Source organism: Macrosteles quadrilineatus, unplaced genomic scaffold (assembly GCF_028750875.1).
Source record: "Macrosteles quadrilineatus isolate MER2022 unplaced genomic scaffold, UCM_ALF_1.0 Scaffold_9__3_contigs__length_116548681, whole genome shotgun sequence".
NCBI classification, from domain to species: Eukaryota; Metazoa; Arthropoda; class Insecta; order Hemiptera; family Cicadellidae; genus Macrosteles; species Macrosteles quadrilineatus.
Window position 1 is genome coordinate 25,651,525 of NW_026542602.1, and position 15,915 is coordinate 25,667,439.

General features: G+C 31.3%; 1 protein-coding gene across 8 annotated transcripts in view; it reads left to right on the forward strand.

Annotated features, from left to right (window-relative positions):
- Positions 1–15,915, forward strand: part of LOC129002096 (RING finger protein nhl-1-like) — a 187,218-nt gene that overhangs the window by 112,826 nt on the left and 58,477 nt on the right. Inside the window, exon 1 of one of the 8 annotated variants that reach the window (XM_054429632.1) lies at positions 12,239–12,320. The exons of the other annotated variants lie outside the window; for them this stretch is intronic. The gene's annotated coding sequence lies outside the window, so the exon portion shown is untranslated. Of the gene's footprint in view, positions 1–12,238; positions 12,321–15,915 lie in introns of those variants that run through there. 8 annotated transcript variants of the gene reach the window in all.

Below are 15,915 nucleotides of genomic sequence, written 5' to 3' on the forward strand. Positions count from 1 at the left end.
AATTACAACAAATTTTTACAACTTTTTGAAATAATATTTCAAAAAAGTGTATGTGATTAGATAGAATATTAAAATTTAAAGAGGTACCCTTACTACTTTGTGCAGTAATATTGACAGTGGTAAAAATTACTTTTGAAAACGAATACTAGATAAAAAAAAAAAAAAACTAGTTAAAAAATATGTTTTTATTTTAGTGGCCATTCATACTGTAACCTTTCTAGCGTTTATCTAGCGGATATTTTAGGCCATAATCAAGTGAACTCAACAAAAATATAGGAATTTACCAAGTTTTAATAATATGTGTTCAGAAATATGCGAGCTATCGTATTTTATATTTTTCCCATAAGGTTAACATATAAAAGTGGGTATGCTTGTTTTATATAATTAAAAATGAAAAAGAAGGAGGTTTTAGGCCATTATAAGATACTTCTCAACTAGGAGACCCTATATACCAACTTTCATTAGGATGTGTTTAATAATAAGCTAAACATACAATTTTGGTTATTTCGCCTAATTTAACTATTTTTTAATATTTTACAATATTTTAGATTTTGACCTAAATAATCCCAATAAAAGGTATACAAAAATTCGCATTTCCTTGTTCTCCGTTAAATTCTACAACTTTTGGTAATGTTGCAAGCGAAAAGCTTTAATGGTTACTACATAAATAGCTGTCAAAAACAAAAAATAATTTTTAATCTAGATTTTTTCGAAAATATTTTATTTTTAAACTTATTTTATCAGTAATAACCAACATTTTTGTCCAAAATAGTAGTGGAACCTCTTTGAAATGTAATATTCTATCTATCAATGCAAGTTTTATCAAAATATCTTGTCAATTTTGCAATTTAGAGGTCAAAATGTTCAACAGATAGGCTACACTGAAAACCTAAAAAAACTTATTTTTACCTATAACTAAAAAACGAGTGAGTTTAGGACATATGCTTATAGGACATATTTTACCGGTTTTGATCCCAGGAACCATTTCCTGAAGTTTGTCAGGATTCCCGTAAAACACCCTGTATATTTATTTGGCTAGCCTAAGTTCACAAATAATTATCAAAGTAATATTATTTTTGTAAACAATAAAGAAAATTAGTTTTTAGTTTAACTAGTTCAGTAAATTTATTTAAACAAGCAAACGCTTTTGGGAAGATTAGGGTCCAAAGGCAAGGCTCAATGTCAACAGCCCGTCAAGGGACATTAGCTGAAAGACCATTTGCATTTCTGCTCCACTGTACCGAAATTTTATCATAATTTGAGGAAAATATTCCAAAAACTTTTGATATTTTTTCACGTGTTGGCATTAAAAACAAGGTGGGTTACGAGTTGTGATGTCCAAAAATAATTGGCAAATTGGGTGTCTTCTGCTTTGTAGTTCAGTATTTTGTTGTATAAAAACAAAACACCTTCACCTTAAATCGAGATATGAAAAGGTTACATTTTAACAATGACTTAAGGTGAATGGTTCAGAAAACGAATTTTGCGCTACTCCTATCGTACCTTAAGCAGTCCTAAGTATTTTGTAATCAAACATAAATAAGATTTTCAGTTATATAATGTAAAACTTTCTGACAAGCCGAACGTAGTTCGGTAATTAATAAACAAATAATAACAGTAGTAATTTCAAAAACACAAACGTCCAACTACTGATGAATTATTTGCCATCGTAGGTTTTAGCTTAATTTTGTTTTTTTTGTGAAAACCTAACTCACTAAATATTTATTCATCCTAACCATCCGGAATATTTCCAAGTACAAACACATTTATGCCACATGTTTCTATTGACTTTCAGCTTCTTACTTTTCATTCCTTACCGTGTGTGAAATCACTCGGTACCGTAAAATAAACAAACAACATTTTATACCTTTTCCTTCCCCGCGTAAATTAGGAATAGTGCCCTAACGTCCACGTGTTAAACACAGAGAACTAATTTGTGCACAATATATCACAATTAAATAAATTAAATTATAATTTTGTTTAATGCATTATTCTGCGTCGTTTCTATGTGATCATGCAAGGAAAATTGTCCTTAAAAGTTTTATTAAAACCTTTTAATAGACGAAATAAAATGTTATAAATAGCAAGGTCAGTCAAAGAATGAAGATGCTGACAAACGGGTGAAAGCGTAAAGTTTGTTTCTTTGAGGTCTCGATTCGAATCTCCTATACAACCAATTAACCTTTGTTACATAACTATTAACCTATCCCAGTGGTTAGGAGATAAAGATGTTCTGTAAGTTGTTCAGACTAGAAAACTAAATATTTCTTAGGTAAGGTGAACCATCTTGAACTGAAGAATCCTCTTTATCAAAATTCATACAAAAATTAATTCTATGTATGGTAAAGAAACAAATAGTATCAACCAGGTTTTCCTATCTCTCTTTTGCTAAACTAACAGCCTTTGCTAAATTAAATTTTTTTAATGAAATGTTTAAAATAAGTTAATTGGAATAAAAATGTATTTTAGCTATGTTAAATCAATGCCGGTTGCAGACGTGCCTACTCACAGAGAATGAGCACAGTGGTATGTAATATCCGTTAAATAAATCACTGAAGCTATTATCATATTTATGGGGAACTTAGCTTGAATATCGGTGCCCTAGTCGAAACAATGTATTATGCCTATAACGTCTATAAACGATGGTGTTATGCCATAGTAAATGATCTTAATATTGCGAAGATAAAATATAATCAGCATTCATCCAGTGTTTAAATATATTGAGTGTAGGTAAAAATAGTACCTCATAAAAATAAAATATATTCCATATTGAAATTTTAATGTTTAGAAAAGTACAAAAGTTTCCTTAATGTTTGGCATATAATAGGTTCAGGGGTAGTTCAGTTGTATTAGGTAATAAAGAGCACACTAAACCAGAACCAACTAAACCAGTAGAAATGGCCAATTCTACTGCAGCAATTGATGATTGAACCATGCCAGACACAGTTTGAAGAGATTAGACAGTCGTTTGCATGTATTGATTCAATCGTCCAAATGACAATACACATGGTAACTATTTTGGTAAGTGGTTTCCATTTATGATTGTAAACTTTTGCGTTTTTTGCACTGAATAATTAATTTCTGAACAGCTTAATTTATATTGGTACAACTCAAGAGTCTGATCCATTGATAATTTACAGTAGTATTTATATTCATGGTTTGAAAAAAGATTACAGATTCATGATGAAACTGATGTCCCATCGAGTATACTATACCAAGCTATAAAATTCTGAGATACCTTACTGTAATTTCAGACTTTCATCTTACATCTTACGGGCATTTTATGATTCAGATATAGACTTGAGCCTACCATCTTTGAATAAGCTTATAGATTCTTTGAGAAACTGATACTTCATTGGGAAAATAATGGATCTGAATACATATATAAATCTTTATGTTTTTACTGACTATTGCAAGCACACTTTGTCCGAGATGAAACTGCATGAGCTAAAGAGTTGTCATTTAGTTTTTTGATAGGTTTACAGGCTGTTACGGATATAAAGAATAACCTTTCCATATGGTTTTTAATTATTCTCTTTACTTAATTCTGTAATGTTAAAGCTGTAGGTAGGCTGCAACAAAATGCTCTCCACCACATTCGATTTTGGGCTCATTACCAGCTTACAGGTCAAACAGACAACAGGGTCAAACAGGGTTCAATCTATGTTTCTTTTTAATAAAGACTTCTCTTCTTATTTGTTCCCTCGTATTTTCAATGAGCACACACACTTAAACATCTAAAAACTTAGTGCCTGTTATAAATTATAATAATATTTGTCTGATTTTCCAGATATCAATATATTGAATTTCTATAATAAAGCTTAGCTAGCAATTTAGAATTTCTATAGCTAGCATGTGTAATTTCTGGAATAATAAAAGACAAAATCATAAAACTAAGACTAAAGTAGCTTTAGCCCTAAGCAAATTTTAATTTTGAAATCTGAGTTCAGCATCGATGTGTTTATTTATAAGTTTCTGAAGTTAATCGTTCATTTAGGGTAGTGGAATCGATTCACGCCAAGTTAAGGAAAAATTAAATACAGGAAACAAAATAGGCTACAACTGTAGAGGGGGGGGGGTGTGCTTAACTTGTTTTTGTTGTTTTCACTTTTCAACAAAAAATGTAAAAGAAGAGTGTTTATAATTATTTAATTGTTGAAAAATTAAATCACTAATTCTTATAACATAAGGACTGACTGTGTAACAAGGTTTGGGGCGTATAATAAACTTAGGTACCTATTCAATTGCCGTGACAAAAAAAAACAAAACATTATATACTTTGTAATGCACACAATCTGTTAATAAGTCTTAACAAATGGCATAGGGTTCTGTGAAATAAGCCATGAGTATAGTAATGTGGAGTAATGTGCTAGAAATGGTTTAACTACAGCATACATCACTTACTTGGGTCTAGCTATTCCTTAAGTTAGTGTAATTGTGTTTATAGCCTAAGATAGCGTTTTTTATGAATTAAGTTTTGTTATGAGTTTATTTTTATCCATACTGAAGCTATTTATTGATGCATGAAGTTTTTAAGACACGTTTTATCACACATTTAGAAGTTTTAATGTAGTTGCCAAAGCTGTGACGTGCCTTAAATTTTCCACTTGTGTCGTAAAGATTACCTTCACGCGATCGTTGCATAAACTACGATTAAAGTTTAATATTTAATATACATATTCAATTTCATCTCATGCAAAATTAATTAACCGCTGCTATATATAAAAAACTGTTTAAGCTTTGACTAGAGCTACTGAATGCCCAATGATGAAATAGTTGGATTTTTGTGAAAAATGTATTAGATTTTTCTAAATCATTCCTCATCAGAGCTCATAATGAGAAATACATCAAATTCCACTTCTCATAATGTCCTTTTTAAAAGTATTGTAGCATTGAAAGGAAGCCATCAAATGCTATTCTATCTAAATATGACATTTGGTTAGATAATTATTAACTACCATTATTAAAAATATATGTGAAAACAACAAATGGCATCATTGTCGTAAATCAAATTTGCTTTTGCCCAAAAAGCATAATCAAGATTCGAAGGAAAGTCCTATATCCACTCGGCATTCCATTCGTTTTCTCATTATGTTTTGTAGACGAACAAGTTTTATTTACAGTTGAACCTAATAAAATAGTCGTTAATGCATGTCCTAAATAAATTATTATGGACAAATGCGAGTAGATAATAATATATCATGTTCCTAGACAATAAGAAAATCATTCTTGTTACGTGGTTAGCTACACATAATAGTAAAATATTTTTAGGCGCTGAACCAATGAGTTCTTTGAGTAATAGTGTTGAGCTAACGATAATCAATCACTATCAAAAAACTAGGATCACAAATGATTGTTAGAATGATGCATGTTAGATAACGCCTGTTTGTGGCCGAAATTGTCAATTTGCGTCATACAATCGATTGGTTAAACACCGGGACGGCACCACAAATATTAGCTGACAAAGATACGCATTTCACCAGTCACTGCAAACTAATCAGCTGAACAAGTCTATTGACTCTGAACTGGCCAAATTAATTGAACCGTTCTAGTATTGGAAGCTATTGAAGGACTATATCTTCATTAAATTTCAAGAGAATTATAAAAAAACTATGAAATTTATTTTTGATTTTTAGGAAAATGCAAAAATCATATGTACGCAAGGTATGAACATATTTTATTATAAATTTATTTTATTCATACTCTCGTATTTTCTCTAAGTTGATTAAAAAAGTTGTAATTCTAGTAGCCGTTGTAGTTTGGTTAACTTAGCATTAAAATAACCTTATAGTCAACGGTAATCATTTAACCGATGACCTTTTTTGAGTCGGAAAAGGACAAAAGTGTTCACTAAAATTTTCACCAATACACGGCATATATTCGCTAGAGGAATATTATTTCGTAGTAAACTGATATTTTGTAATTATTTTTATAAAGTTCAGGAATTTTTTTTTTAATTGTTAACGATTATTTTAATATTACACTTTGCTAGGTACATACCCTAACTATTTATTTTCTATGTGTTTTCGTCGGAAACGCTATTTTAGTGATTATGATGATACAACTGCCTGATTGTATGAAGAAAATATATTCAAACTGACACACTTTGACTTCTAGGACAAGGATAAACGTTTTCAAAGTTTTATTATAAAGTTATTATTAAGTTTTATTATGGCTCTTCTGACCCCCCCCCCCCAAACAGTTGGGTGTCCAAAAACTAGCAACGCTAGTAGAGGAGGGGGGTTTGTTTGTGGTTAGTTCGTTAGTGGTTCAAATGATGGATCTAGGATTTATAAAACTGTATGAGCATTTATGACTGACCTCTTAACCAATCTTTTAACCTCTTAACCTCGTAGCCCCTGTAATTCAATAAGCTGTGTGTTTATTTCTGTTATTAGTTGTAAGTTAGCATAAGTTAAATGACTACAGTTATCCTGTGCAAAGGTATGTACTGACCGTTTGGTGATAGAAGGCATTTTTATTTATTTATCAAACAGCCTGGATGAAAGACACAGTTTGCTTTACTTGAACAGTGTTACATGGTAGAACGACAGAACCGTGCTAGATTGACATATTACACTGCTGCCTCGCGGCCTTGGCTTGGAGCCTGGTCCAAGAATAGTCTGCCATCCACATATAGTGTGGAGTCATTGTCTCCTCTGACCACTAGCGAACGTCTTCGGAGGATTCGCGTTCATCACATTCCTTACCATGCTTTAATATTTGAGTTGCTTACATTGCGTTAAGGTTAATTGAACGATACTAGGAATGTTAACTGGAAAAGACTTAGGCCTACTCCAGTTATAAAAATTTCTTACGACCACCGAATGCTTATAGTGAAATGCAGTAAAACTCCTCGAAGCTTTGCCCAAATAGCGGCCATCGAATCAGTGCCTCTTGCAAGGAAGTCCGGGCCGGAGGCTTACACACTTCCGGACTTCGTCATTATATACTTGGTTAACACTTGGTAAGTATTAAACTGGCCTATTGTGAGACTTAACTTATTTTAAAAAGGTAGAGAAACAAACAAATTCACTAACAAAAACATTAGGCCATCAAAACGAGTTTTATTTGAATTGTTTTAAATAATCAATCCATCTTAAACCTACGCTGTGATAGTTAATGTTGGCATACAACCTATATAACAATTTTCACTTATAATAAATTGCAACAAACGACAATTATACGGTCTAACTTGATAATGTTTTTAGTAATTGTGGACTGGACAGCTTATGAAACTATTTTATATTTAAAATAGTTCTGTTTGAAAATCCAGGTGGGTTGAAAGGGGTTATTATGTTTAAATTATGTATTAGTACATTATAAATAGATTATTTTTAAATATTGTTATGCAAGTTAATAAAGAGTCCCTTTTAGTTGTATAGTTGTAATCTAAATTATACTTAACGCAACACAACGTTTACTTATTGTACATTTAAAATTTCCTAACTATTCTTATAGAGAAAAAAAAAAAACGGCTGTAGTTTGCTTTCTCGTCAAAATATTTTAAACATTTTGACAAATTTAAATTAATCATAATTATACTACTATTTCTTTTCATAACAAACATTTTCCCTGTAACAACAAACATAAATAATTGATAATTGATTGATAACTACTTGTTAAATCTTAAGTTATTTAAATAGGGAATAAAACTGACAAGTTCTTCGGTAATATTTAAGTGAAAATCAAATTGGACCAAAAGAAATGTGCTTAGTATGCAGGTTAGCTGTGGTGGGAGGTATTGATTTTCCCTTTATTATTGATTCGAGTGTTAATTAAATTTAGTCCTGAGTAAGTAGTGAAAGAACATCTTCTTAAAAGTCTCATGTTTCTGTTTGAAGTACAGAGTGTTTTTCTTTTAAGCAAAACTCAAATAAAAAGTCTTTCGAGACACACTTTTAACACAACACAACCTGACATTTTGGTATCCCTGTTTCCTTTACTTCATTGTCATTCAGGTTATATGCGTTGTTGCAAACTTACCAATGATGTTTAGTGTTATAGGAAATTTATTTCAAATAAGAAAAAACACGGCGTTTCCCCATCTCGAATTGTTAGAATAATACTCGTGGAAAGTTCACCCTGGGTTTTATGCTAAGAGAGGTTTGAAATTCGGTTCCCTTAAATGATTATATGTCGATAATAGTACAAATGCAAGGAAACAAAATCTGTAGAAAAGGAAAAATACCCCCGTCACAGCAAACTTGCAGACTAAGCAAATTCCCATTTCCTGATTAAATCTATATAATTAATACGCTACATGAAGCTTTGTCGGTTGAACTCCTCCGCCATTTCTTAAGCGATTTTATCCATTGACGTCTCATTGGAAAGAGCGTGTCGCGTAAATTTTCAAACTGGTCTTACATTTTTGAAAAATTCCCTTGGGCTCCGCCCCAGTGGCTTTGAAAGTTCCAATGTTATCCTTATGATGAACATAATTGTTTACATTTTGATCAGCTGTATAATTTAATTGATGTTATTTATTTTTCAATTCAATGAAACGCATTAAGTACATTTATTTGCTATTTGAGTTTGTGTAAACGTAACCCCCAAGACGGATCGTAGTTGTATCTTAAATTTGTGTATTTATCGTTGTTTTGTGTCGCTATGACGGACCGTGTTAGCATGATTGTAACTTAAATTTGTGCATTTATAGTTGTTTTGTGTGGCTATAATTAGTTTATTTGTCGTTTTTTCTTTCTTTTAAATGCCTCCGACGCGACGACAACGAACCATATACAGGAGGCGTATTCGTGATAAAGACCGCAGCTACAGAACAGTGGCACGTAATAGATAGGCTTAAATGGCTAAACTCATCACTACAGTCAGCACCTGACCCTGGACAACCTCAACTATTAGGTTACAAATGCACCCTAACACTACCCCAAAACGACTTTTCGTTCTCAATTGGCCCTCTATCAATGACCTGTGTAGCCTGTACAGTGAGGCATTTTTAGAAGGAGAAAACCGGCCGGAATGCTTTAGGTTTATCAATAACGAAGATAAACATGGTCTGAGTTACACACCGGTAATCTTTGAGTTAATTTTTTTAAACTCATTGTAAATATGACTGTTATTAGTTTTGAAATATTTCCTGTAATGCTTTTCAATTGCTCGAATTCGAGCAACATGTACACTAGTTTACTCTTAAACCTAGAGATTTAACTTTCCTTAAATTCGTATCTGTTACCTTAAATTTGTAAATGTCAGTAATAGTTGATTTATTAGGTACTGGATAAACACCTGGAAACTCAATTTCAAACCTCTCTTGGCATAAAACCAATGATTTACTTTAAACTTATTATTCTAACTCTTTGAGGTTGGGGAAATGCCTTGTTGTGTCAAATTTAAAATTAATTCCCCATAACACTACACCTCATAGATAACTATGCAACAATGCATATCAGCTGATTGACAATGATGTAAAGAAAACAGGGATACCAAAATACAAGATTGATCTTTCATTAAAATGTGCCTTACAGTACTTTTAATTTGAATCGCTTGTTAAAAAAACCATGTATATGTAAATTATCATGTTGTTTTATTGTTGTGCATTTTTTTTTTTTTTATTTGGAGTATTGTAATACCTTATTGCTTTGTTGATTGAAACTTAGAATTTTACATGTTGCCCTTTATCTCTTAAAATTATACTTTATTCATCTGTAGACTGTTAAATATATAAAGTTTACCTTCAATAAATATTTACATTATACACGATATGTTTTTATTTCTATGAGTCGATTCACTTTCGCCACTAGTAGTTTATAATATTTATTTCTGCTGTGAGAAGGTGTGTAAACTTGATAATCAGTTAACAGCAGAACACTGGCTATGTCATAATACGTATATACCCCTATAATACGTGTATTAATAGGTTTGCTACGTCATATGTAAATTCATCTTCAGATTCAGGTGACAGGTATTTTGGGTCAGCGCCAAATTGCTTTCCAATATCAATGTAGCCTGTAACATATCCCTTAGGCAACATTAGCTGCAGCTTATGTGTTCTCCTCACAAAGCTGTTAATACACATAATATAAAAAGGGATATAGGATGTAGAGTAATAAAACATATTGTTTCATTGTATTTTGAATCAAGCATACACAATGATACATATTCACACTACAAACGTAATTATTTATATTTATTTTCATGCATAGCGTTGCAACAAGATACAGTTCATTAGAGGATTTACTAAATAAAATAATTAAGATGCATTCATTACTTTTAAAATCTACTTACTGGTGTCAGTTGCTTGTAAATACCTAAGGGTATTATTTTGTGTAAAGAAATTGTGATTAAAATTTTTTCTTCAAACCTTAAAATGCTCATGGAGAGTATTTATCAATAAATGTATTACAGTATGTTTTTTTTTCAACTGTGAGTTTTAAACCCGAAAATATTTCTAATACAAAGATTTAAATCAATTTTCGTAAACCCGTTATAACTAGACTTAAATGATCACTTTATCAATTTTTTCCCTTTGCACTTGCAATGCGTTCCATTTTATTTTATGCATGAGTAACATTAGATAAAAAATGATGGTTTGAAATTGAATTAAACTTTATAAAACGGAAGGCATTTTATTTTGATGCGAATCTTGCGAGTTTTTTGTGAAACCTTAAATCCAATCAAGCTTATGAAACAAAAACTATACTGCAATAAGAAAAACCCCTTCATTACAATGAATAAATTAAATCAAAAGTCAAATATTTATGAGTCGCATCAATGTAATACTATTTCTACTTTGGAATTTTTGTACTATGGCCATAGGGTAGTATATCTGTCAAGTTATTGTTTTTCACATACGACAAGTAAATAAACGTAAAATGCTGCTAAGAATACAACGAAGATTACATTTTGTTCGTATAGCAACGTAACAACTCAAGCTAATTTGCTGAAAGCTCAAGTTCAAGACTATAAAATGAAATAAGGATGGGTGTTAAAATGTTGTTTATGAGCAAAGCAAAATTGGCTTGGATCGTCTTGTTTTACTTTGTAAGAACTATAAAAGTAGGTAACGTTTTCTTCAAGGCAACCGAAGATCCGCATCTTTTTTAATGTGTTCAACGTAGATAGACTGTGAATAATCCTTGAATGCAACTTATTTTTAAATCAATGGTTACATTTATTATATACCTTATTACATTTATTATATATTATTATATATATATATATAATTTATTATATTAATATTTTATGAATATATTATATTAATATTTTATGAATATATTATATTTATATTTTATGAATATATTATATTTATATTTTATGAATATATTATATTTATATTTTATGAATATATTATATTTATATATTTATTATATAAATTATACACACTTTATTACATTTATTATATACACAAATTTTCATTGGTAGGAACAGAGTTTGATGAACGACTGACAATGTAAATGTTTAAGGAAACTATTATCTCTCTTCACTCTTAACAAGAATGAATGAATGAATGAATGAATGATTCATTCCGTCAAATTTGCTACAAAGACAATGTTTACCTTTTTACTATAATATTAAGTTTACAACATAAAATAATCAAAAACAGGAAAAAATAACAAAGTTGTGAGCTTAATGTGGAATCAGCAGACATAGACGAGCTCTGAAGGTTTAGGAGGAACAAAGTAGATAAGAAACAAGTATATTTTTCGAGAATCATTAACATTTTATGACATAAGATAGGTATTAGTAAGCAGTACATTTTGTCAGTAGCTCAAATTACAAGTTTGTATTTTGCATCCAAAGTTAGCTAAAACAATTACACTACAATGTATTGCCAAGAAACTTTAAATAACCTTGTGATCAAGTATATGTATTGCCTTTTTCGTTGTAAAAGCTGGTCCAATACCAAGCAGAACCGATTGTGGAGAAGACATTGTGATCGGGTTCACACAAGATAATGACTAAACCATGATGTAGACGGCTTCCTCACAAAATACGTAAACAACTCTAATTACGTTAAAATGTGTAAAACCTTATTTTAACCTTATTCACCAAAGTTTATAATAAAGTTTCACATTTTTTGGTAGAATTCTTTGTCTTTAAGTGACATGGCCGTGTGTCTTAACCATGGACATTGCAAGTAACCTTGTTTCGTATGTTTAGAATGTTAGCGATGGATAATAAAATATCACCGTTTCGCACGAAGGTCTAAACTGCCGGAAATACGAATTACTGGAGGCCTCAGAGCTGCATTGGGCCCAAAATAGCCCCAACTCCGTCTGCCTCAGTGAGTGTGTAGTGCTAGCAGGGGACATGTGCGCCGGCATAAGCCTGCTTCTTATATTGGATTATTGCGATTAAAGGTATTCAAAAATAGCACTTTATATAATATTTCTTAAATTAAGGTTTTTTTACTAAACCACATGCTATAAATACTTTCCAATATACATTTGTATTCAGGAGTACACTTTCCCGTTAAGTGCCTGTCAAATGAACGATTTGTCTTAGAAGGAAATTGTTTATCTGTGGATTGTTTTATAGATATTACATATATCGGCTTCTTTAATCTTACTTTTTCTATCCAAATTGTATGGATAATTAATGTGACGTATAGATTTGTCTATAGTAAAGATGGATTTGCTCCATCCAAAATTTTACGTTCAATGTATACCATTCAACTCTAATTGAATATTTACGATTCGGTTGAGATTGTTGTTATTGTTTAGTGTACTTATTTATAGGTTCGCCTAGTAATTAACTATACAGTTCTTAAAGTGCTGATTTTTTTTGCAAAGTGGCATTCACCATAAGTTTTATAAAACATAACCCAATTGAATAAAAAAGAACGCTACCCCATCTCCCCTCCTTAACCAAACCATTGTAAATTTATATTGACGAGTAATATAAATTTTCAATTTACTATTGTTGATTTAGTCGTATGAATTTAGGTATTAAATAAATATAATAAATTTAATTTAAGGTTTGGATACCCTACAGCACGGAAAATCACAGTTGACAAAATGACATTTTGTTACTAAACATTACAATATTCCATCAGTTTTTATAAAAGGAATGAAAGTGACATGATTGTTAAGAAAAAAATTCGGGTCCAAAGGAGTTCAAATAAATTTAAATATCAACCTATCTTTCGAGTTATTTACTTATTTAGAAGAAGTATCCAATACAGCCTTAAAAAGGGTCTTTCAACTTTCATCAGGATAATAATTATTAATAGTTTGGTTACCTAGACGATTACTTTCTTTGAATCTCTTTAAATTTTAAATTTCTTGTAAATCCATAAGGGAAACTTATCTAAGTCGTAACATACAGTTTACCCTCACATAATGTCTTTCAATGACGGTAATAAACATTTAAGAGTACAAATACCACAAGGTTGTCCTGTTAGGTGATTGTGACACAAAATATTTGAAATTTGATACTAGTTAGTAGTGTGCAGTTGCCATCATAGTTGTGATGGACACTACTTGCATTAATTTACCTGTCACTTCAATATTTACTATAACCAAGGTTTTACATTAAAACTTTTGTATTTATTTTATTTTATAACCAAACGTTTGAATTCAGTTTATAATGCGTGCTTCAGTGATTTAGGTTTAGTATAAACAGTAATAGATATTTTAAATATTGCTTTGAAAAGCAAGTAAAATAATTCTAACATTTATAGGTTAACAAATAAACACAAAACTTCCACAAAGAATTAGGTTCTATAACATAACATACGTCATATTACCTGAACAAAATTACAAGATAAATGTGATTTTAGCGAATTTCCCTATAGGGAAGTAGCTATTACCGTAGGTCTCATGGTAAGACTTAGGCCCGGGACCGATTTACTTTTTCATTTTGATGTCCCCAGAGGCCAAAAACAGCACTCGTTCAAATTTTTATATATGTATATATATATATATATATATATATATATACTTTTGTGCCCACCCGGTTTGGCAGTCAGTGCGCTGGTAATTTACTCGGTGTGGCAGTCACCCGCCCGAAAGCCAGTCAGCTCTCCCATAAGCCAGTCAGGTATGGCTTCCCGTGCACTTTATACGTATGAAAACAGCAAACCGGTGCTGCTGCCTGTGTCGATAAGCGTAACTGCAATACCAATGCGGAGACTGTCTCATCGTGTGTTCTATCGTGGAGTAGTGTAGCCAGTACGGCACCCTACCCTACTTTGTAGCGGTAAAACCCAGCGGTCTGTAACCTTCGTTTACTCCTTGTTACTATTTGTGTTGGGATAGTGATTAACTACGTGTTAATGTTTAAACATGTTCATACTCCAAATAAATATGATGCACCTCTAATAAGGATCGTCGAATATTAATTAATTATAATTGGTTGAATCTTGATCCTACCCGTTCATCATCTCATATTTTAAGTTATTTTGATTTTTTTTACCTTCAGTTGAAATTTTAGTCAACTTCTCCTTTATACAATATTTTTTATCCTAGTATTTACAGTGTTTCCACGGACCGGGAACTATACGGATTTTCTTTATCTCGAGAAATATACGTGAATCTTGTCCGAGATACTGGAACTGTTTTTTACGCAATTGCGTAACGTGAAGGAGTAACTATTACATATGACAACGATATTATTCTATCTGATAAGAATAACCATGAAACTACACTCGAAAGATAAAATATTTTTATAATAATTTCAATTTTACAAACAAACTATTACAGGAATTATATTTTGGGACGGATGAATGATAAGGAAGCAACAAAAAGTGGTCACGAGTGCAAATACGGGGGGGGAGGGGGGTACAATATAACGAACGCCAGAAACGATTATTTGTTTACTTTTCAGATTCCTTATCAAATCTCTCTCTCTATCTCTCGCTCTCTAACAATGTACAGATTGTGGACTTTACTATTTAAGTTTTCCTGCAATTATTTCAGTTCAATCCCATACCTATCCTTATGGTTTCCTATCTATTATTTTTCAAAATAAATAGTAAAGCAGGTTAAACTATTTTTTATTTTATTTTCTTGAAACCAAACACTCTTTACCATCCGGTATTCTGCAGAGTCAAATGTTTAACACTGTGTTTATAAAAATTGAATGGCCACACAATTTTGTGTTTTATTTTTTTTTACTAATAGTAACTGGGATATTTATATATACCAATAAGTGCTGCAAGCTGTAATAAATGCTGCTGATTAATATCAAAATAAGTTATAATTTATTTTGTATAATACATCGGTCATTGAATACAAACCATATAATGGGGTTTCTATTTGTAACTTTAACTTGCAAATACAGTAGAACCTCGCTTAACTGGAGTCGCATCATCATGATGCCTATATATTATATAACCTCACAAATCCCAAGAAAGTGTTTTATTAACTGTGTTTTTCAGTCTTATATTTCGATATGAACGATATATTTAACTATTTACGGTAATTTTTATGTGCAGTAGGTTCCCAATTATTGAAATATTACAGTTCATTTAACAAAAATAAGATGGAAGCAAAACGGAGAAATATCGATCACTATCGTCAAGGTCAACCTATACGCTCGCACCTACAGACTGACAATCTTGCACTGACACTGACATACTGACAATCGTCTGCTTCTGTCTGCTGTCACAACACTACAATATTTTGTGGTTGGGTCGTTGGGTGATTAGTAACCATGACAACTTGTGGATGTAGAGAAACCAAAGAAAGAATAGAACAAAGAGAAATAATAAGAGGTGTTTTACATCATTTTTATCTTATTTTTATCATTGTTATTATTACCAGAAAGACTTAAGTACAGTACTATGATTTTATGGTGTTTTATGAGCTATTTAATATTTTTATCTCCATACTTCTGTTCTGAAACATCATGTAGTAGTAGCCTAGGATGACTACGGTATCAGTAGTCTTCTAGTCTACATTTTCATTTTGTTTTGTTCTTTACGTGATTTATTGCTGTACAGTAAGCAAGTTT